Source organism: Chiloscyllium plagiosum, unplaced genomic scaffold, assembly GCF_037043375.1.
Source record: "Chiloscyllium plagiosum isolate Xiang-an unplaced genomic scaffold, Cpla_swu_hap1 HiC_scaffold_5, whole genome shotgun sequence".
NCBI classification, from domain to species: domain Eukaryota; kingdom Metazoa; phylum Chordata; class Chondrichthyes; order Orectolobiformes; family Hemiscylliidae; genus Chiloscyllium; species Chiloscyllium plagiosum.
The window spans coordinates 84,741,989-84,764,937 of record NW_028270143.1 but is presented as its reverse complement, the minus strand read 5'-3'; the positions used below and the strand labels follow the sequence as shown (position 1 = coordinate 84,764,937).

Genomic DNA, 22,949 nt, shown 5'->3' with positions numbered 1-22,949 from the left:
TTGCCCTCTATTTATTAATCCTCTTTAGAGACGCTGCCATGCAAGTCTATTGTCTCCATTCCCTGAATGTAGTGAAGGCCCCAAGCCTCATTCATTTATCTAATCTCAACTACAGTTGGAGCCAAGCAGGACAGAGTGCTTGCTACTCACTAAAGCTGAAGTCGCAAGGCTTGTCCTCTAATCCTTTTTAAAGGTGTTTCCATTCAGTTCCACTTTCTGTCCACTTCCAGAAGATAGCAAATATCACAAACCTTGACCTTTATTTATCCAATCCTGATTAGAGCTGCTCCCATTCCGGTCCAGCTTCTCACTGCTGGTTGAAGATAGTGAAGGTCCAAAGTCTCACCCTCTATTTATCCGATTTTAATTATACCTCTTTTTGAGCAGAGCCAGCTTTTCTCCCCAGTCCCTGAAAAGTCTATTAGTGTCGCCATTCTAGTCATAGTTGGAATAATACAGTTCAAAATCAGAAATGATGTCAGCAAATTGGCCAGATAAGAAAATTTCTGCATTCCCCTGTAACTTCTGCAACACAGGACATGAGATTTTTTTTTCCTGCCACACAGCTTAGAAGATTTAGGGAAAACAACTCATTGGGTAGAAACAGAGCAGTAGATGTTGTTTATGTGAACTTCAGCAAAGTGCTTGACAAGGTTTACATCATAAATCTCATGGAATCCAGGGGAGCAAGTCAATTGGATACAAATTAGCTCGAAGGCAGGAGGCAGTGTGGTGCTAGAAGGTTGCTTCTGGACTGGAAGCTTGTGACCAGCAGGGTGTCACAACGATTGATGCTGGGTCCACCACTTTTTGTCTTAACAAACAATTTGGATGTGAATATTGGAGTTAAGGTTAGAATGCTTGCAAATGACACCACAATAGTTTGTATAGTGGACGGTGATGAAGACTCTCTCAGATACAGTGAGACCTTGACCAGATGAGCCAAGGAGTGGCAGATGGAGTTTAATTCAGACAAATGCGAGGTGTCACATTTTGGTAAGGCAAACCAGGGCAAGGGTATACAGACGTTTCATTACCCTACTAGGTACCATCTTCAGTGGGCTTCAGGTGAAGCAATGCTAAAAATTCCTGCTTTCTATTATATAGAAAGCAGGAATTTTCAGCATTACTTTGCCTGAGGCCCACTGAAGATGGTACCTAGTACGGTAACGAAATGTCTGGAAATGAACATTCCAGTTCAGCCAGCAAACCTACATACAAAACCTCAATCTGAGCTACAAATCTTCTCAAAACTCGCTAAGGGGTATACAGTTAAAGGTAGTGCTCTGGGAAGTGTTGCCAAACAAAGAGACAGAGGAGTTTCTTGAAAATGGAGTCACAGGTAGAGAGAATGGTGAAAACAAAACCATTTGGCACATTTGCCTTCATTGGTCAGAACATTCAGTATAGGGGTCATGTTGTGGCTGTACAAGACATTGGTGAGACCACCTTTAGAATACTGCATACAATTCTGGTCACCATTCTACAGGAAAATGTCATTAAACTTGAGGGGGCACAGAAAAAACGTACAAGAATGTTGTCAGAACTGGAGGGTTTGAGTTATAGGGAGAGGCTATTTTTCCCCTGGAGCTTCGGAGGCTGAGGGGTGAACTCAGAGGTTTATAACATCATGAGGGGCATGGATAAGGTGAATAGCCAAAGTCCTTTCCTACAGTGAGGGAATCCAAAACTAGACTGCGTAGGTTTAAGGTGAGCGGGGAAAGATTTAAAAAAGGACTGAGGGGTAACTTTTTCACGCAGAGGGTGGTGAGTGTATGGAATGAGCTGCCAGAGGAAGTAGTGTAAGCAGGTACAATTACAACATTTAAAGGTATCTCGATGGATATACGAATAAGGAAGGGTTGAGCGGGATACGGGCCAAATGCTGGCAAATGGGATTAAGTCGATGAGTTGGACTGAAGGATCTGTTTCCATGCTGTTTGACTCTGACTATTAGGTCATTCAGTCCCTTGAACTTATGCCTTGTCCTGGTTCAGATGTAGACTTTAGACCAAACTAGATCATGACCAATCTATATCTAGGTACTAACCAGACAACTCTCCTATCTAAGCATGACAGAGGATTACTATAAGGCAGGTCAGGCTTACCTTAAAGCTTTAAATCAGTTATAACACCTGGTCTAAAATTACATTCAGGCTATGATAACATCATCTAGGAGAAAGTGAGATCTGCTGGAGATCAGAGCTGAAAAGGTGTTGGTGGAAAAACGCAGCAGGTCAGGCAGCATCCAAGGAGCAGGAGAATCGAGCCCTTCGGGCTCATGCCTGAAACGTCGATTCTCCTGCTCCTTGGATGCTGCCTGACCTGCTGCACTTTTCCACCAACACATTTTCAGCTATGATAACATCACCCATGTTTCTGTAACTAGACCAGAAACCCAGAGCTCAGATACAAGTTGGGAAAACTGAACTAAATAAACTTGGTAATCTGTAGACTAGGAACAGAAAATGAACATGAAAATCACGCAGACTAATTAATTATTGGACTATTTTCAATGTCATGCAAATTCAAAGTCCAAATGGTAACTTTTCTTTCAGGCATTCTTCAGTATGAATTTTTATGTTCCACTATTACTCATTGAGGGCACAACAAACAATGGACCTTTGTTCTAACTAAGTCATTCCTCGCTTTCCTTCTCAAAACTGTTTCTACCTCTGTCCATGATATCTATTGCCAGAGTTTGTGCATGTCTGTGACCAGCAGTATAACAAATGTTGCTTTTTAGTTTCAACAGGAAGTGACTGAGCCATTTCTCAGATCATGAAGACAGTAGATAAAGTTTCACGAGTAAATAAATTAGTATTTTCTTTTCTAATTATCTAGTCTCAATTAGCATATGGAACATTATCATGTTACACAGCATGCAAATCATGGAGTAGAATCAAATGACAAGATACATACCACAACTCCAGAGTTGTCCCCCAAGCATCACTAACCCCATGCTCTTCAAGCACTCCCCGAAGAGCTTCATCATATGGAACCATGATATATGGTCACGCAGTCTACTGGTTGTTCCACCCTGAACCCTCCAATTATATGACAATTTATCCTGCAAACATAAGAGCATTGGGGATCATGACACCCCAAACCGGCCATGGAATTTGTTCCTTGCAATATATTTTCCCATGTCATGTATGGTTATAGACAATTTATTTTCCAAATTCTTAACATTGCTTTTATTTAATAAAGTTTTCCTTTGAATACACATCTTGCCAAATTACTCTTATACATATGTATTCAATATTAATTAAGGCCCCACAAATAGCAATATGATAATGATAAGAGAAGTTGACTTAGGTGAAGGATTAATATTGGCCAGAACATCAAGAAAAGCTCCCCTGTTCATCTGCAAAATAGTGCCACCTATTTCATTTTTTTTTACTTGAAAGATGGCAACTCAAACACTCATGCCTTACTTTGAGATTTTAAGCAGGTGTCTAATTTTCATCTCCGACAAGGTTCTTCGGATTATTAGCACCATGTAAATCATGACAGTGAAATTATCAATAAGTGTCACTTCTGTTGTTTGAGACATATTTTACCTTAGAAATACCTTTAATATAGTTCATAAGAATCTGGAAATGCATCTCCTTTGAAAGAACTTTTTTTGGTTGTTCTATTCTCAATTAAGCAGTTTATTTCATAGCTGGATTAATAATGTTTTACATTTTCATCAATTGTTGGCATGCTGGTTGCTATAAGAAGTGCACATCAAATTTATTCTTTCCTGGCATGTGGGCATTGTTCGATTAGGTAGTATTTATTGGCTATCTCTAAATGCATTTGTGAAGATGGTGGCAAGCTGTCTGCTTGAACACCTGCAGTCCATATAGATAGGCAAACACACAGTGCTAATAAAGAAGAAAATCCAGGATTTTGAGCTGGAGTCATTGATGGAATGGTCTCATAATTCCAAAGAAGCCTGATGTGTGGTTTGGAAGAAAATCTGCATAAGGGTCTCAACAGAATGTGTAGGGAGAAACTGTTCCCACTTGGAAATGGATCAAGAATTAGGTAACAGTTTTGAAGTGTTTTACGAAAGAAGCAAGAATGAGATGAGAAAAACTATTTCATAGCTAGTAGTCTGCAATGCATCACCTGGAAGTGCAGGAGAGGCAATATTGCCCTTTGTTTCCCCCAAAGTCATTTACATACATCATGAAATACTATGATTCATCATTGGCCAAAACTGCCTGACACCTAGGATTTTATTCAGAGTCTCTTTCTGATCCGTCAACCAATTCTCAATCCATGTCAGTATATCAATCCCAATCCTGTGTACAAGAACAATACACAGAGGAACAGGTCCTTCACCACATTTTGCCCTTCCACACTAAAACTGTCTTTACTTGCAGGATCTATATCCCACTGTTCCTTTCGTATTCATGCATTCGGTCATGCTACTTGAATGCTGCTGTTCTATCTGCTTCCATGACCTCCTCTGACAACGCACTCCAGACACTCACTACCCTTTTCATGGAAAGCTTACCTCACATTTTTTATAAACTTCTCCCCTCGCACCTTGAACCTCTGTCCTCTAGTAATTGACTCCTCCACCCTGGAAAAAAGCCTCAATTTTCACTCTATCCATGCCATTCACAACCTTATAAACGTCTATTAGGTCGCTTCTCAACCTCCAGTGAAAACAAACCCTGTCTTTCCAACCTTTCTTCCTAGGTAAAATCCCCGATACCAGACAACACCCTGGTAAACCTTTTCTGTATCCTCTCCAAAGCATCCACATCCTTCTGGTAGTGTGGTTACCAGAACTGTACGCAATATTCCAAATATGGCCTAACTAAAGTTCTGTAAAAATGCAGCCTTACCTTTATCTTTATATTCAATGCCACTTCTAATGAAGGCAAGCATGCCATAAGCCTTTCTTTTACTACCTTATCAATCTGCACTACCACCTTCAGTGAGCTGTGGACCTGCACACCTAGATCCCTCTGCATATCAATAATCCTGAGGGTTATGCCATTTGCTGTATAATTTCCATTCGTACTTGACCTTTCAAAATGTATCGCTTCAAATTTGAATGGATTAAACTCCTTCCGCCATTTTTCCGCCCATGCCTCCAACTGATCCATATTCTGCTGTATCCTCCGACAACCCTCCTCACGATCTGCAACTCCAATCTTTGTATCGTCTGCAAACTTACAAATTAGACCAGCAACGGTTTCCTCCAAATCTTTTATGTAGATCATAAACAGTTGAGGTTCCAGCACTGATCCCTGTGGACTACCACAAGTCACAGCTCTCCATTCCAAAAAGCATCCTTCTACTGCTACCTTCTGTCTCCTATGACTAAGCCAGTTCTGCATCCATCTTGCCAGTTCACCCGTGATACCATATGACTTCACCTTTTGTACCAGTCTGCCAGGATGGTCCTTGTCAAAGGCTTTACTGAAGTCCATTTAGTCAAGATCAACCAGTTTTCCCTCAAACATCTTAGTTACCCCCTTAAATAACTTGATCAAGTTAGTGAGGCATGACCTCCCCTACACAAAACCATGCTGTCTGTTGCAAGGAAGTCCATTTGCTTCTATAAGCATATAGATTTTGTCCCTGACAATCTTTTCCAATAATTTCCTGGCCATTTGGAACCCTGTAGTATACCCCCAACATTGTGATTTCACCTTTCCTATTCTTGGGTTCTACCAATAATGCTCTCTGCAAGAGTCCTCTGATGTATCCTCCCTCAATACAGTAGTGTGATACTCCCTTACCAGTAATGCAACTCCACACTCCTTTTACCTCCCTATCACACCTGAAACATCTAAATCCTGGAACATTCAGCTGCCGGTCTTGTCCGTCTTTCAACTAAATCTCTAATTGCTATAACGTCATAGCTCCAAGTACTAACCAAAGCTCCAAGGGCATTGACCTTGCCTATTATACTTCTCGCATTGAAAAACATGCATTTCAGCAGTGTTTCCCTGCCTGTTCTTGTTCTTAGTAACGTTTGCCTTGTTTGCTATCTCTCCCTCAATTTCTGCAACTACCACCCTACTCCTCTCGTCCCATCCCCCTACCACATTAGTTTAAACCTACCCCAACCGCTCTACAAAGTATTGCCCAAAGGATATCAGACCTGGTTCTGCTCACGTGGAACCCATCCAGTTTGTACGAGTCCCACCTCCACTAGAATTGGTCCCAATGCCCCACAAATCTGAAACACTCCCCCTCACATCATCTTTCAGCCATAAGTTCATCCTAGATATCCTGCTGTTTCTACTCTGACTCGCTCGTGGCACTCGTAGCAATCCTGAGATAACTACCTACATTTCAACTTTCTTCCTAGTTCTCTATATTCTGCTTTTTAGGACCTCATCCCTTCTTCAGCGATGTCATTAGTTCCAAATGTATACCACAACCAATGGCTGTTCGTCCTCCCCCTCCAGAATGTCCTGCAACTGCTCCAAGATATCCAGGACCCAACGCCAAGGAGGCAACACACCATTCTGGACTCAAGTTTGCGGCCACAGAAACACCTATCTATTACCTTTACAATTGAATCCTCTATAACTATAGGATTTCTATGCCTATTTCCCGCTCCCTCTGCAGCAGAGCCAACCATGGCGCCATGAATTTGGCTGCTACTATTATCCCGAGACCATTCCACTCAACAGTATCCAAACTGATACATCTGTTTTGCAGGGGAATAACCACTGTCTGCTTAAATTTTGTCCAAAGTTCCTAGTGAAATTCAAATATACCACTTCCACTGGTTTCCCCTCACCTATTCTCATGAAATTCTAAAACACTCCAATAGTTGAATTAAGCATGATTTCTCTTTCTTAGACTTGTGCTAACTTTGTCTAATCTCATTGGTGTTTCCTAAATACCCTGTCATCAGTTCTTTTATTATAGATTGTAGCAGTTTCCTCAATATTGATGTCAGGCTAACTTGTCTTTAATTCTCTTCCTCGTGTTTTAATATTAAAAAATATAGAAGCACTAAAGAAAGTGAAAGAAGCATTTGCAGGGATTGTGCTAGAATTTAAAAAAATTACCAGGGAAAGTGCAATAGCTTGGGCCTTTCTGGTAGCAAGGTCTCAGAAAACGGTCTAGAAAGTTATGCTGTAAGGTTAAGAGGGAGAAGAAAATGAGGCAGGAATCTTGCGAGGTACAATCCTCAACACAGGTTATCTGAGCTGAATATCTTGAAGTGGAAATAAAACTGAAACAGATGAGATTAGGATGACATTTAACTATAAGAGGGAATATAAAAATCATCAAATGGCATGTAAAAAACAAGTGAAGTCAACAATAATGGAACAGAGGATGATATACACATAGCATTATATAGCAATATTACAATATTAAAGAATGCCTTATATTGTTATAAAGAAAAAAGTGATTGCTGACAAAATATCGCAAGACAGTAATGGTAGAGATGGGGTAAAAATTGACCAACAATATACAAGCAACCTGATTATGCTTAGAGAGGATAAATCACCTGGTTCAATTGTTTGCATTGCAGATTAAAAAAGGAAGTGGGGGTAGAGAGAATAGAAGGGTCTGCAATCTTCTAATCTTCCCTAGATGTATCTTTTTGTGCAGACAGCTGGGTCAAAAGACTGCCAGATGTCACACTCATTTCAAGAATGAGTGTAAGAACAGCATTTACTGCCCAACCCTTGTTGCCCTCTAGACATAGATTTAATATTTAATGTTAGTGATAGATAAGCTTTTAGAAATAATAAGCAGAAAAACAACAGACACTTTGAGAGGTTTAAGTTAATTAGGGAAGGCCAGCATGAATTTGTACAAGGGAGATCATGCTCAACTAATCTAACTGAATTATTTGTTGAAGTAACAGTTGATGAAGGGAATGCAACTGTTTGATAGAGTACAATTTCAACATTATACCAATGATAGCAAACCTAGGGTTGTGACAAACAGAGAGGATGATATCAGCGAACTATAGGAGGATAAATCTTGGCTCAGTGTGGATTGACAACTGGCAGATGGAATTTAATATGAGGAAGTGTGAGGCGATGCATTTGGCATAAGGGGTAGGGAGCAGCAACAGTTAGATTTAATGTTACAGTTCTAAACAGTGAGTGAGGACAGGAGTTCATGTGCATAACTGGAGCATTACATCCAGTTTTGATCACTAGTTTAGGGTGGGTGTGAGGGTCTAAAGTGGTTGTAGAGAAATTTTACACAATGGTTCCAGGGATGAGGAATTTCAGCTACAAAGTTAGTTTGGAAAAGCTGGGGGTTGATTCCCTTGACGTGAATGAGACGGAGGGAAGATTTAATAGAGGTTTATAATAGTATGACAGATTTAGACAAAGTTAAAAATCACACAACAGCAGGTAATAGCCCATCAGGTTTGTTTGGAAGCACTAGCTTTTGAAACGCTTCATCACCTGAAGAAGCAGTGCTTCAAAAGCTAGCGCTTTCAAATAAATCTGTTGGGCTATAACCTGGTGATGTGTGATAGATAAAGTAGACAAAAATAAGGTGTTCATATTATTTTCTCATATAACAATTAGAGTACACAGATTTAAAGGGCAAGAAATATAACTTAAGTGAGGGAATAAAATGTAGGCAAAAATCTTTTTTGTTATGAGTAGTAACGACCTGGAACTTATTGCCTACATTGGTGCTGGAAATGTAAGCAAACGATCTTTTCAAAGGAAAATTAGTCAGTCAGTCATGTGAGGATAACCAATCTGTTACACTATAGGGATTGAAGTGGGGAAATGGGACTGACTGGATTGGTCTTCAGAGACCTGACATGACTTTGTTGGGCCAAATAGCCTTTTCTGCATGATAATGACTTCACAATTTTTAGTCAAGCCTCAAAATGGAGGTGTTAAAAAGCTGAGAAATACCACGTTGGCATTTTTACTGGTCATCAGTTATTCCTATTGACAATGACTTTTATATAAATCCGACACTCAAAAGAGCAGTGTATTTCCTTTTGAAATAAAAATTATTGCATTCACAAAAGTAAAATTATGAAAACTAGTTCACAGAAACATGAGGGGAATTTAACTTTGTCTTCTTAATTAAATGCAACAGGTGTTTGACTGGGAATTTGCAAGCTTTCATAATTTGATTTCATGGAATCACTGAATACCCTACAGCATGGAAGTAGGCCACATCGACGCTCAAAAGAGCATCCCACCCAGACCAACACTCCTACCCTAACCCTGCATTTTTTCTGGCTAATCCACCTTGCCTGCACATTCCTGGACACAATGGGCAATTTGGCATGGCTAATCCATCTAACCTGCACATCTTTGGACTGTGGGAAGAAACTTATGCAAACACTTGTATAAAGTGCAAACTCCACACAGACAGTTGACCAAGGGTGGAAATGAATCCAGGTCCCTGGTACTATCACACAGCAGTACTATTCACTGAGCCACCGTTCTGCCCTTTTGCCACTCTTCACATTTCGTTGACAATTCTGAACCACTCCAATACTGGTAGCACAAATTCTTTTGCTAATTACAGCTATCTAACACATGGACTTCCACTTTTAGCACCTGAACTTAAATAGCTTTCAAAGATACCATGGGGAGGCGATGGCCTCGTGGTATTATCGCTGGACTGTTAATTCAGAGACCCAGATAGTGTTTCAGAAGCCCTAATTTTTAAAAGAAATCTGGAATTTAAGAGTCTAATGATGACTATGAAGTCAATGTTGATGCTCGGAAAAACCCAACTGGTTCACTCATGTCCTTTAGGGGAGAAAACTCCTATCCTTAACTGGTCTCGTCTTCATGTAACTCTGGATTCAAAGCAATGTGGTTGATTCTTAACTGCCCTCTGAGCTATTAAGGATGGGTAATAGATGTTGGCCTGGCTAGCAGTGCCCTCAACTTGTCAATAAATAACAAACATAACCAGGCACTTTAACTTATCCAAAAGGCAGGCGAAGGGTCACCATTACACTTCATTGTAATTTAGACTCTAGTATAGATATCTCCGTGTACCTTTTCTAATGAACCTGTAAGACTAATCCTAATCTTACTACATTTCAAAATTCTGCAAATGCAGAATTGGATTGCTCAAGTAACACCATTTAATACATTCAAATTTGAGAACATCCCTCTTATTTAATTATAAATTCCAATGCAAACAATGTTGAAGAAAATAAACTGCTACCTAATCAAACATCCCATGATGCCACCTAAATCACCCCAAAAACAAGCAAGACATTAAAGTGTATGAAACAGACATATCCATGAAGGTATCACATTGACTGGATTGATAATCTCCTTGTCACTCCCAATGTTATTTAAAGTATCAGTCAAGTTCATGAGCAATACCATGATAGATCAACTTTTTTAAAAACCTTATATTTAGAAAAGCCAATAGAGTCCATCTGTGCTTGTGGCCATCAAACAAACTGTTCAAACTTTCCTGCCTCAAATTTATTTGCAATAACTAGTGCTTCCAACAACTTTAATTTGGATAAATGTGAAGTATTGCAAGGTAAAACAAACAAGGGTAGGACTTATACAATTAAAAGCAGGGCCTTAGTGGTAATGTAGAACAGACAGACCAAGCTATTCAGGTACATAATTCTTCAAATTTGCATAACATATAGATAGGATGGTTACGGCGGCATTTAGCATGCTTGTCTTCATTGCTCAGACATTTGAGTATAGGAGTTGGGATGTCATGTTGAGATTGTACAGGACATTGGAGAGGCCTCTTCTAGGGTACTGTGTCCAGTTCTGGTCACCATGTTGTAGGAAGGATATCATTACGTTGGAGAGGATTCAGAAGAGATTGACCAGGACATTGCCGGGAATGTAAGCAGGTGAAACTAGTTTAGTTTGGGATTATAGTCAGCATGGAGTGAAGGATCTCTTTCCATGCTGTATGACTCCATAAGTTTAAAATTGTTCCTTAAGCTGAATTCAATTGGCCACAATCCTGCTCCTAAAATCAACAGGTGGTCTGGATGGGGTTCATAGGTGCTCTTCATAGGGTTGGTGCAGGCTCGATGATCAAATGGCCTCTTTTTCCACTATTGGGCTTCTATAATTCTATGAACACAAAGATCCAAGCCCTTATATTTTTATTTTTCATGGGATATGGGCGTTGTCAGCCAGGCCAACATTTATTGCCCAGACAGTTAAGAGTCAACCATGTTATTGTAGGTTTGAAGTCACATGTAGCCCAAACTAAATAAGGATGGCAGTTTCCTTCCCTGAAGGATGTCAGTGAACCAAACAGGTTTTTCCCGACCATTGACAATGGTTTCATGGTCATTAGACTTTTAATTCCAGACTTCTTTAAAATTCAAACTTCACCAATTGCCACAATGGGATTTGAATCAGAGTCCCCATTACCTGGGTCTCTGCATTAATAGCAATCAGCTTCCCCATTTTCCTATACAACATTTACAAACCTGTCCATAAAAGAAAGCACTATAGTTTGACTCAAATAGACATAAATGGAAACTTCCTCTTTTTAAAATGCAACTAATTATCTTGTTGTTAGGACTAGCCATTCTCTACAGGGGCCATATGGCCTCCTTAGGGGCCCCTGGTACATTTGAAGGGGGCCACAGGCTGAAAATCAAGAGAAGGGGAGCCCCAAGGGTTTCTGGGGGTCCTGATAACTGAACCAATGAAATACCCAAGCAATAACATTCGTTGGAGTCAATAGTTTCCCTCCTATTTATAACATCTTTCCAACACACCGTTTGAATTCAGCACATCTGGTGAATTAATTGCTTAAGCTCCTCGCATACAGCCTCACTTCAGAGTCAGTCGCAAATCAAACTGCATCGGGTCAACGTATTCAATCAAGGGTTCTCGCATCCACTATCACTATACTTCATTGTCCGAAGATCAGCGTGTCTTGCTAGGCCTTTTTTATCCTAGTTCATTTGTTCATTATTTTCCTTGTAAGAAGTGCCTCATGATTATTTTCATTATTTTCAGAAATAATTCTACCCATTGTTCCTTGGTGAACAAAGTGTTGGCAGTATTCAGTAGAATACTTACCATATGGTTTCATTGCATCTCTGCAAAGCCCATCTTTGCTCACGAACTTGAACTGCATGGCTACATTGCCAAAAGAAAGCATTAGGCCAAGCAAATTGAAAAACCTTTTGGATGCCTTGCATCTACGTATGAACGATAAACCCTAAGATTTCTTCAAAAACTTGAGATAATTTCAAGAGAAGGCCAACGCGGAAACAAATGCTTACTCAAACGTCACAGAAATTACAGAAGGGTCTTTTGCATCATACAAAATTAGTAAACTGATTGCTAAAACTGAAAATGCTCACAACATTGGTGAGTCGCTTATCCTGCCTTCAGTGTCCATAATATCTGATGTCATGAATTTGAGTGCCAAAGCAGCAATTCAGGCAATTCTTTTGAGTAATTCTATTGTTGCCAGACGAATCGATGAGATGGCACAAGACATTGAAGGAGGATTGGTCAGTTCATTACAATTCAAGAAATTCTCTTTACAACTGACTGTGTGGAGTTTACACATTCTCCCCGTGTCTGCATGGGTTTCCTCCGGGTGCTCCGGTTTCCTCCCACAGTCCAAAGATGCGCAGGTCAGGTGAATTGGTCATGCTAAATTGCCCGTAGTGTTAGGTGAAGGGGTAAATGTAGGAGTATGGGTGGGCTGCGCTTCGGCAGGTCGGTGTGGACTTGTTGGGCCGAAGGGCCTGTTTCCACACTAAGTAATCTAATCTAATCTAATCAAATCAATCAGAATAAACTACTTGACAAGATAATGGTGTTCTTCGTACGGCTTATGAGAAATTCTGGAAGAGCTGTTGTTTGTCAAGAGAATTAAAATGGATACTAAGACACTGTATATTTTGAAGAAGTCAGAAGTTACTTAAGCAAGGACAATATTCCAATGGAGAATATAACTGCTTATGCAACTGATGGTACTTCTATGGTTGGTCAGTACAGAGGATTCATCACATATCTAAAAAGAGGTATACCTTCTGTCGTTACTATTCATTGCATCATTCACAGGGAGCACCTAATAGCTAAATACTTTGGACGACATCACAATCTTTCCCCTTCAATTGTCATAAAGGCTGTAAACTTCAAATTCCATGCCCTCCAGGATCGTCTTTTCCAGCAGCTATGCTGCACACCAAGATGAGGTGGCTTTCCAAGAGAAACTGTTGAAGAGAAATTGTCTTCAACATTTTGTTATGCTCTGGGACATCATAGTTTCCTTCATGTCTGATAAAGAGCATGGAGAAAGACTCGTTGATGCTAAGGCGGACATATTTTATTCAGCAGATATCTTTCAGAAACTTAATTGTTAAACAAGACCATACAGGGCAAAAACAGTAATCTCAGATTGTAAGGAAGCCTTTATTTCTTTCCTTAAATTCAAAGTCTATTGGCAGAATATAGGATGTCAAGAATTTTTACAATTTTCAAACCTGAAGACGATTGCAGAGGCACTGAAGGACGATGACCTTACCGTTTTATATGAAACATCTAAAGTAGATACACAAGGAAGATTTAATGACCTGTTAAATCTTGGTATCTCTGATTGGATTTTGAATCCATTTTAAGTACAACCCACCCAATTGAGTCAGAAATCCAAGAGAGGTTGATGGATCTTCAGAGTGATATAACTGCACATTGTCAGTTCAGACAGGTTCAAAAAGATTTTTGGATCAAGAGTGATCCGACAAATAAACTTACGACACAGTGGGAAAAATCCCAGTTTTTTTTATTGCCTTTCCCTCAACATATTTGGTCAAGAGTAGATTCTGCAAGGTAGTTTCCTTCACAAAATCAAGTAACACAATTGATATTGCAACAAGGGGTGATCTCCGACTGTCATAGTTTAACTTGGAGCCCGATGATATGAAACTTGCAGAAAAGCACCGAGCTCAAGGATAATAGATATTTAATTTCATAGTCTTTTTTTTTTAAGTTTTGTCCAGTATGTGAGAATGTTCAAGAATAAACGATTTTCTGTCTATCTGTTCATGTTGTATCCCTTTTGAAAAGTGGGGGGGGGGGGGGGTTGGCACCCTGGAACCAGAGAAGAGCTCCTTGAGGGGAGGGGGTTACAAAAACCAGTTGAGAATCACTGGTTTAGACTTCTGAAAGTTAATGTTTTCTCCACATCAATTACAGGATTCAAGGACAACACACCAACCACCCAGTAAGCTTCTATCCAGACTAGCACTGACAATTCAGTAATTAAATGTATTTTCATCCTAATAATGGATTATTCAAATAGGTGTCCTTGTTAAGTCCACTCAAAGAGTAATATTCATAAAATGAAAGTTGACACTGGTGAAGTGTACTCCGTGAAGTTCAACGAAGACTCAAGGTCAATCACAATCAATAATAATTTCTTAGCAGCTTCAGCAGAAAATTAAATCTATATCAATTGGATAAGGAAACCAACTGCTTAGTTTGATTTGAAAATCATACCATAAAAGTGAAAAGGTTTCCCAGAAAAAAACTTCTAATCACTTGATAGGTCCACAGATTGACCCCACAGATAGAGGTAACGATCATCACGTTCTCCCTGTTTTTTTCTAATGAGATTGCTGTGTCAACTTGTAAACTAAGTAACGCTGAAACAAGCTTCAAATTATCTGGAATTGGTATTCACTGAAGGATGACCCATCCATTCTATATACTCTCTTAATTAAATGATCGAAGGGAAAAGTTTTGAAGCTCACAAACATGTTGCAGTTAACATGGTCTTGAGGGAATGGAAAACTTAGAATGAGAATCAGTCAACATAATTTGCAAAGTAGATTCTTGTAAACAAGATAGCTTCTTCCAAAGCAAACTTCAATATTTTGCAACAAAGAAGTTTAAAAACTGAACTGAAGTTAATTAGAAAAGTGAAAACAAAATCCTGCTGCAAACTTGTAGCAATGAACTAGGAACGCTCCAAAGATCAAACTCCAACTATTTGATCCATCAAACAAGAAGAAAAACAATGCTTATAATTTGTGGTAGTCAAGTAATCACTCCGCAAGTAGTCTGGTGTGTATTCGAAGTCAGTTATATTTACTCCATCAGCCAGTACAGGGTATGGAAAATTGGATGGATCCAACAAATGGTGTGGACAGAGTTCCACAGGTATCTAATGCACCATATTCTGACTCTTTCAAAAGTCTAGAGATTACCTCAGCTGTTGTGCTGTGTCCCTGGAATTTAATTTATGCAGTTCCTGGACATACTTCTGTGTCACTAGTCCCTACCATAGTAGAGGTTAGACATGTTGTCCTCCAAGACAGGCTTCTGTTTTTGTTGTGTTCCTGCTACTGAAGTTAATGTAAAATAAGTAGGAACTGAAACAAAAAAAAAATACTGGAGTGGCACAGTATTTTAATACAGATTCTACAGACACGTGTTTTGACATTTATCAAGTGACATTGAAAACTACCTTAAAAGATCTGATGCAAAAACAGAGAAAAACACCAGCAGTTACATGAAATTGAAGGAGGGTTAGAAGCAAATGCATATGCTTAGTACAGCCTTTTTCCCTTCCCAATAAAAGTGTCAGCTCAAGAAAAATAGGGGAAATCTCAAGAATCAGCCGTATTTGTCTCGTTAAGGTATTCCACAATCCCTTCTCATTACAAGTGGTGCAACTTTACATTTTAAGCTCGATATACTGGCTGTCATTTGTGCACTGACTAAACAACTGCCCTCTTTAAAAAAAAGTCTGTCTACAAGTACACAATTTGGCCCCTCAGAGGGGTTTTTCTCCTGTTATTAAGTCATGTTACCTCCTGACCTCTCTTCAAGCCAAAAGCATGACTGATTCATTCTTGTTAAATTGCTTAGCCCTCCCCCAGGAGGTTGTGGGTGGGAGAAGCAAAACAGAAAGTATGGCTCCCTTCGTATTTCATTGAACTTTTAAGAAAAATAAAGCAGCCACTCCATTCCCCTTTAAAGGTTTGAGGACAAGTCTCTAATAGTAATTTAGAAAAACACCAACAAATGGAAGATAAAACGGAAAGAGACACATTTTCTACTTTTAAAACAAAATGTTCTCTTTAGTAAGTTATGATCTTTGACACAAAGTAACCTAATACAGTTGCATGAACAATAAAAGGGAGGCTCAGCCCACTCATGACAAAACATGGTGGTGTGTTCTTGTTCACTGCACAAAACTAAGAGAATTGAACACATCAATCACTTCAACCACAGCAGATGTAGCAACATTCCAATATACCAATAACTTTAGTCAAACATTTACACTACCGATACTGAATGAGCTCAAACCCTGAGCAGAATTAACATTTTCCTTCTCACACCTAAATTGCCTAAAATACTAGAATGAAGATATTATAAGGTCCTTCAATAACCAGTCACCTGAAAAAATTCAAAAAGAGGAATAGACTATTTTCCACACGCTAACAATTTCAAACACTTGCAATTTTCTTTGTACAATTCTATTCAGTCAGTCAAAAAATTATTTAAAGCAAGAATATCTGTATGAGTCAGGCAAAGCAATTTAAAGAGAAAGGGCAGCTAAAAACACTAGTGTGAGATAGAACCACGCTTGTTAATCATTTCATTCTTGCTACTTGAATACGACAGCTTGTCGATGCAACACAATTATTGTATTGACTAATATCCATACACTATTCTATGATTCCAATACAGGGAAGAAAGGACATTACCATAAACACTGTCCACAAAAAAAAAACAGGGGAGAGTAACAAACATAATGTGAATCATAGGCCTCCCCCAATTAAAAGGAATTTTCAGGTTGCTGGGTAAAACAAAGAAATAAAGGAACATGAATAGGCCATTCAGACCGTTGAGTCTGTTCTGCCATTTAAAATGATCACGGCTGATCAAATGCATTTTACCCACAGAATTTCCATAACCTTTACACTTGCATCAGAAATCTATCAATCTCTACCTTAAATATATTTAAAGACGGAGCTTTCACAGCTCCCTGGTGGTACAGAATTCCGAAGGTTCACAAATCTTTAGAGCAAAAAAAATTAATCTCTGCCCTAAATGGCATTCCCTTATTTTTAAATTGTGTCTCCAGCTCTAAACTTACCAGCCAGGGAACACATCTTACCTGCATCTAACTCAGTCCATCCTTTCAAGTTCGTTTTAGAATTCAGTGAAATCACCGTTCATTCTTCCAAGTTCGAGAGAATACAGGCCCAGTTTGCCTAATCTCTCTGCATCAGACAGACATTCTCATCACCCTGGGAACAAGTTTGATGAATCTTCATTACGCTCGATGGCAATAGAGTCAGTTAGCTGGACAGCTGGTTTGCAATGCAGAGTGATGGCAACAGCACAGATTCAATTCCTGCGCTGATGTTATCATGAAGGATTGTCTTTCTCAACCTCTCCCCTCGCCTGAGGCATGGTCAAAACTACCACAGTTATCTCTCTCTAATGAGAGCAGCCCCATGGCCCTCTGGAACTATGGCAACTTTACCCACAGCAATAATATCCTTCCGGGGTTAAGGAGACCAAACTGCACAAAGTATGCCAGATGCAGTCTAACCAAGCTCCTATAAAAATGAAGATGACTTCACTGCTCCTGTATTCTGGGAGAATGAAGTCCACAGAATCATAACTCTTTGAAAAAGTATTTCCTCCTCATCTGTTTTAAATCTGCTATCCCTTTTCTCTTGATCCAGAGGGGTAAGATTCTTTATACATCTACTTTATCAATTCCTTTTAGCAACTTATATAACCCCAATCCTCTCATTCTTCTAAACTCCACACAGTATAGGCCTAAACTGCTCAATCTCTCAACATAAGACAAATACCTCATCTCTGGAATCAAACAAGTGAACCCTCAACTCCGTACAATGCACCTACATCGCTGCTCAAGTAAGCTGCAGGCAGCATTGCAGGTGCTGATTCACTAATGCTTTGTAAAGTTGCAGCATCATTTCCCTGCTTTTACACACTATTCCTTTAGCAATACATGCTAAAATTCAAATTGCCTTTCTTATTACAGGTGTATCTGTATGCTAGTTTTCTGCAATTCATGTACAACAACACCCAGATCCCTCTGTACTGAAGTACTCTAAATTTTCTCTCTAGTTAAGTTGCCTTTCTACTCCTCTCACCAAAATAGACAAGCTCACATTCATCTGTACGGTGGCTCAGTGGTTAGTACTGTTGCCTCATAACACCAGGGACCAGGGTTCAATTCCAGCCACTGGCAACTGTCTGTGTGGAGTTTGCACGTTCTCCCCATGCCTGCGCGGTTTTCCTTCAAGTAGTCTGGTTTCCTCCCACAATCCAAAAATGCACAGATTAAGTGGATTGGTCATGCGAAATTGCACAGTGTCCAGGGTAGGTGGACTAGCCATGGGGAAAACAGGGTACAGGGATAGGGTGGGTCTGGGTGGAATGCTCTTCAGAGGATTGGTTAGACTTGATGGACTGAATGACTACTTCCACACTGTAGGGATTCTACAACATTCTATGAACCCTATTATACTGTATTTGCCAAATTTTGGCCCATTGACCAAACCTATCCATACACATTTGAGAATTTCTTTTTTCTTCATTGCAGCTTACTTTCCAACCTATTTTAGAGTCATCTGCAAATTTGGCATGTGACGCTTGCTATCCCTGCATCCAAGTCATTAATACAGATTGTAAATAGTTGGGGCTCTGAGGACCAAACATTTTGGTATAGTTACATCTTCCCAATCAGAAAAAGACCCATTTATTGACTTTCAATTTAGTATTTCCACCATGTCCAGCCTCTGGAGGATTCAATATATTGTTCCAGAAAACCAATCTTGACACATGCCTGAAACTCCTCCGCTACACCTCAACCAATTCTTTTCGCCTCCAGATCTCTGACAATGACATCTGACTGTATCTTCCCAACCTAGTTCTGCCAGACTTGATATCCACCCTTGGCCTGACATTACCCCTGCCAGCATGACATCTCTGGACCCAGCTACCTCCCCCACCTGTCAGACCAAACAAGCTTCACCCAGATTTAATTCTGACCTGATCTGATATTTGTCACAAGCTGGATCCAACATCTCCCTGACCAAAAATAAAACAACACTAAATGCCAAGGTCTGGCAGCTTCAGTAGACAGAGAAACAATGAACAGAGATCAATGAACTTTTTATGAAGGCCATTGATTTGAAAAAGTTTATTAGACAAAATTTAATTAACTTGTTTGAGGATTTAAGAACCAAAGTGTATATAAGGAAACTAATAGATGTCTATTTGGATTTCCAAAAGGCATACAATAAGGTGCCTTCAATATAAGGTTGCGACATGAGGTAAGAGCTCAGTGCTGGGGACCATAAGACACAGGAGCAGAAGTAGGCCATTCAATAAGATCATGGCTAATTTTAAAGTAGCATTATTATAATATGGCATCTTGCAGTGCGCTTGATTTTTACACACTAACATAAATCAGACCATTCACTTTTCCCACCCAGCACTTTGAATAGCTCCTTCCACACTCGCCAGGCAATTAAAATGTTCCATAGCAATCCTAATATCCAGTTAAGTGGAGGTGAATTAGTTATCAGCTTCCCCTGCTGATTCTCAATATGGTAGCATGGTCAGTAGCATCAGAAGACCAAGCTAGCATTTGGAGTTACTCTTTTCAAAGCATGCCTGAACCCAACCTTAGCCTTTGAAAGTTCACTCCTTACTTTCTTAGTAATCTTTAATGCTTGAAAGATCCTGAGCTTTGTATCACCAGGAAAAGGATCCTCAAGCTTGTCAACTACTTCTCACAATTCAGTTGTCTTATACAAAGCATCAACTTACTCATTTTATTTATGTACATTTTCTTTGACATTCTATGTCCTATGACATTCTACCCTAACAGTTAATTTTTCACTAATGCTATCAAGCACTTAAAACAATTTGAAAATATTTATGTAGAAGTTGCAAGTTTTTATCATTGCACTTGTCTTCTCACAATTTGTAGTTGTTTCATTTGAACATTTTGGAACAAAATCTGAATTAGCAAGCATAGGCTCCATGATACCTTGTCTCACACAACTAGATTCAATGAACAAAAAATACTAAAGAACTATGGATGCTGGAAATCTGAAATTAAAAAAGAGAAACTACTGGAAAAGCTAGCAGGTCTGGCAGCATCTGTGGCAAGAATGCAGAGTTAACGTTTCAGTTCCAATAACCCTTCTTCAAAACTGAATAACTATGAAAAGGATAATTTATGTGGTAAAGGGGATAGGCGATGGGGAGATTGAGTCTGGAGAGCCAGAAAAAAAAATTCGAAAGAGCAGCAGATGCTGTAAATCAGAAACAAAAACAGAAATTGCTGCAAAAGCTCAGCAAGTCTGGCAGCATCTGTGAAGAGAGATCAGAGTTAACATTTCAGGTCAAAACATCATCTCTGCACAGATATTGTCAGACCTGAACTTTTGCAGCAATTTCGGTTTTTGAGACAGAAAAACAATTGGGCACATAGAGGAATGGGTAAAGTGTGTCTGAGGCCTTGGACAGTGAGGAGGGAGAAAGTAAACAGGTAGACATTACATCTTCTGCGATTGCAACAAAGGTGCCATGATGGTGTGGGGAGATGTTGTCCTTGAATCAAATGTCTCAGGACACAAATGTCTGAACTTGGGTGCTGGTCATTTATGTGCCATGTTAACTCATAGCAATTTTATCCCACCAGACATCAACTCTTTCATAACAATTCTTCCTTTTGCACTACTGAAGACCACAGAGATAACTCCTAACACCTGTATTACTATTGTAACCAGACATCCCTCAGCAATGGGTACTGCTCCAAACTCAAGCCTCATCTCCTTTGTTGCTTTCAGACTATTGGAACACGCTTTTCCCATCCCCCATTCATTTCATCCATCATTTCTCTCTCTCTCCAGCATGCATTCACTTTCAATGCCCGACCTAAATGATCACTACTTCTCTACTTTCTGACACTTTACTCCCTGTTGATTAAGGCAAAGTTCGCTGTCTGTGCTGCCCCTTACCATTCTGTGAAAAATACGTAGACTTACATATTGCTGTCACCATATATGCACAAAATAAATCATTTAAAATAAAAACTACAAATTTATGGCTATTTTGTCTAGGTGGGATGTTCGGAGGGTCAGTGCAGACTTGATAGGCTGAATGATCTCTTTCTGTGCTGTAGGGATTCTGTTATGTAAGCAAATGTGAGGTCACCCATTTTGGACTGAAAAGGGGTAGGTCTGGGTTCCTTCAACACGGTATGAAGTTAAATATAGTGGATGTCCAAAATAACTGAGGTATTCAAATGCGTAGATCTTTGAAATGTCACAAACGGGTACAGAAAATAATCAAGCAAGCTAATGGAATTCTGTATTTTATATCTAGAGGACTGGAGTATAAGAATGCACAGGTTATGCTGCAGTTATATAAAATGCTAGCTAGACTCCACTTGGGGCACTGAAAGCAGGTCTGGGCACCACAGTCTTGGAAGGATGTACGGGCCTTGGAAGGAGTACCACGTAGGTTTGTAACAATGATACCAAGCATTCAGAGATTAAGTTATGCGAACAGATTACACAAATTAAGCTGCTTTCTCTAGAATTTAGAAGGTTAAAGGGTAATCTGGTCGAAGTCAATTTATTAACAGGTAAATACAGGGCAGATAAACTGTTTCCACTAGTTGGGGATTCTAGAATTAAGGGGCAAAGTCTGAGAATTAGGGTTAGACCGTTAAGGTGAGATGTAAGGTAGCAGTTCTATATACAAAGGGTGGCAGATGTTTGGAACTCTTTTCCAGAAAATGACAGTGTATGCTGAATCAGTTATTAATTTCAAATCTAAGATAGATAATTCTTTGTTAAGCAAAGATTTTAAAGGATATGGGCCAAAGACAGATATTTAGAGTTAGGCCACACATCAGCCTCGATTTCATTGAATGGCAGATCAGGCTCGAGGGCGTGAATGGCCTCCCATTCCTATATTCCTATAAACTTTCAAAACAATATCTGTGACCATGTCTTCGATTTTGGCATTTAGTCACAACTCTACTCAGTCGTGAATGTAGATAAGGCAATCTCCAACCTTTTAATTTCATCATTCACCAAATTCTCTTGCCACTTCCCACCCTTTTTGCTCCACGTCTTGCCAAGTCACTTGCACTGGTACTTTCAAAATCATCAGCCTTTAGGTTTCTGCAGCTGTCTAGCTGATCAGCCATTCTCTTACCTGTATCTTTGAGGCACTTGTTCCCTATAAACCATCTTCATACTCTTAATTCCAAGGAATGCAGATTTAAGATAATCTGGAACTTAATCATCAAATCTGATTCAATCACTTAAATTGCTATTGGGATCATTCTCTGCTAAAGCATATACTGCTGCACAATCCTCCAAAAGGTGGATGAACACTTTCTCCTTGAGCTCCTCTTGTAAGGTTCCCTCAGTCCTCGCTTCAAAAACAAGTATAAAGAGTTTACAGCTTTTTTGTTGCAAGTTTGAAACATTTGTTCAGTTTTTTTACATGTACAGTCAGTTCTTCTTTAATGCAATGGTTGCGTTCTTGTGCATCTGAGTTATAGAATAATTGCACTTTAGAAACAGCACTTAAAGTGTTAGTTATGTAATCACATTACACCCAAAACACACATTTTAAAGGTTTGCGCTGCAGAAACCACATTCCCAGTTCGTCAATCACATTACAGCAAATTTGTGTTGATGAAATGCACGTTATAACAGAACCACCTGTGTATCATCTCACAAGCAAAGCTTGCAGTTTTACACCAGGCCTGCCAAGTGTCTTTAATTTTTTTCATTCTTCTTTCGTGTTCTTTTCACTTCACTTTGTTTATGACAATCATTCTGTACTCCTTGGACCTTATTCCCACTAAGCTTCTGATCAGGTAATTTCACTTATTGATCACCAAGTAAGTATTATGTCTTTCCTGTCATTGCCCTTTACCCTTCCAAGCCACAATCAAGCAAAATTTTCCTTGAACCTGAA

General features: G+C 39.4%; 1 protein-coding gene across 9 annotated transcripts in view; it reads right to left on the bottom strand.

Moving 5' to 3' along the window:
* Positions 1-22,949, bottom strand: part of mllt10 (MLLT10 histone lysine methyltransferase DOT1L cofactor) — a 294,669-nt gene that overhangs the window by 51,665 nt on the left and 220,055 nt on the right. The window lies entirely within an intron of this gene.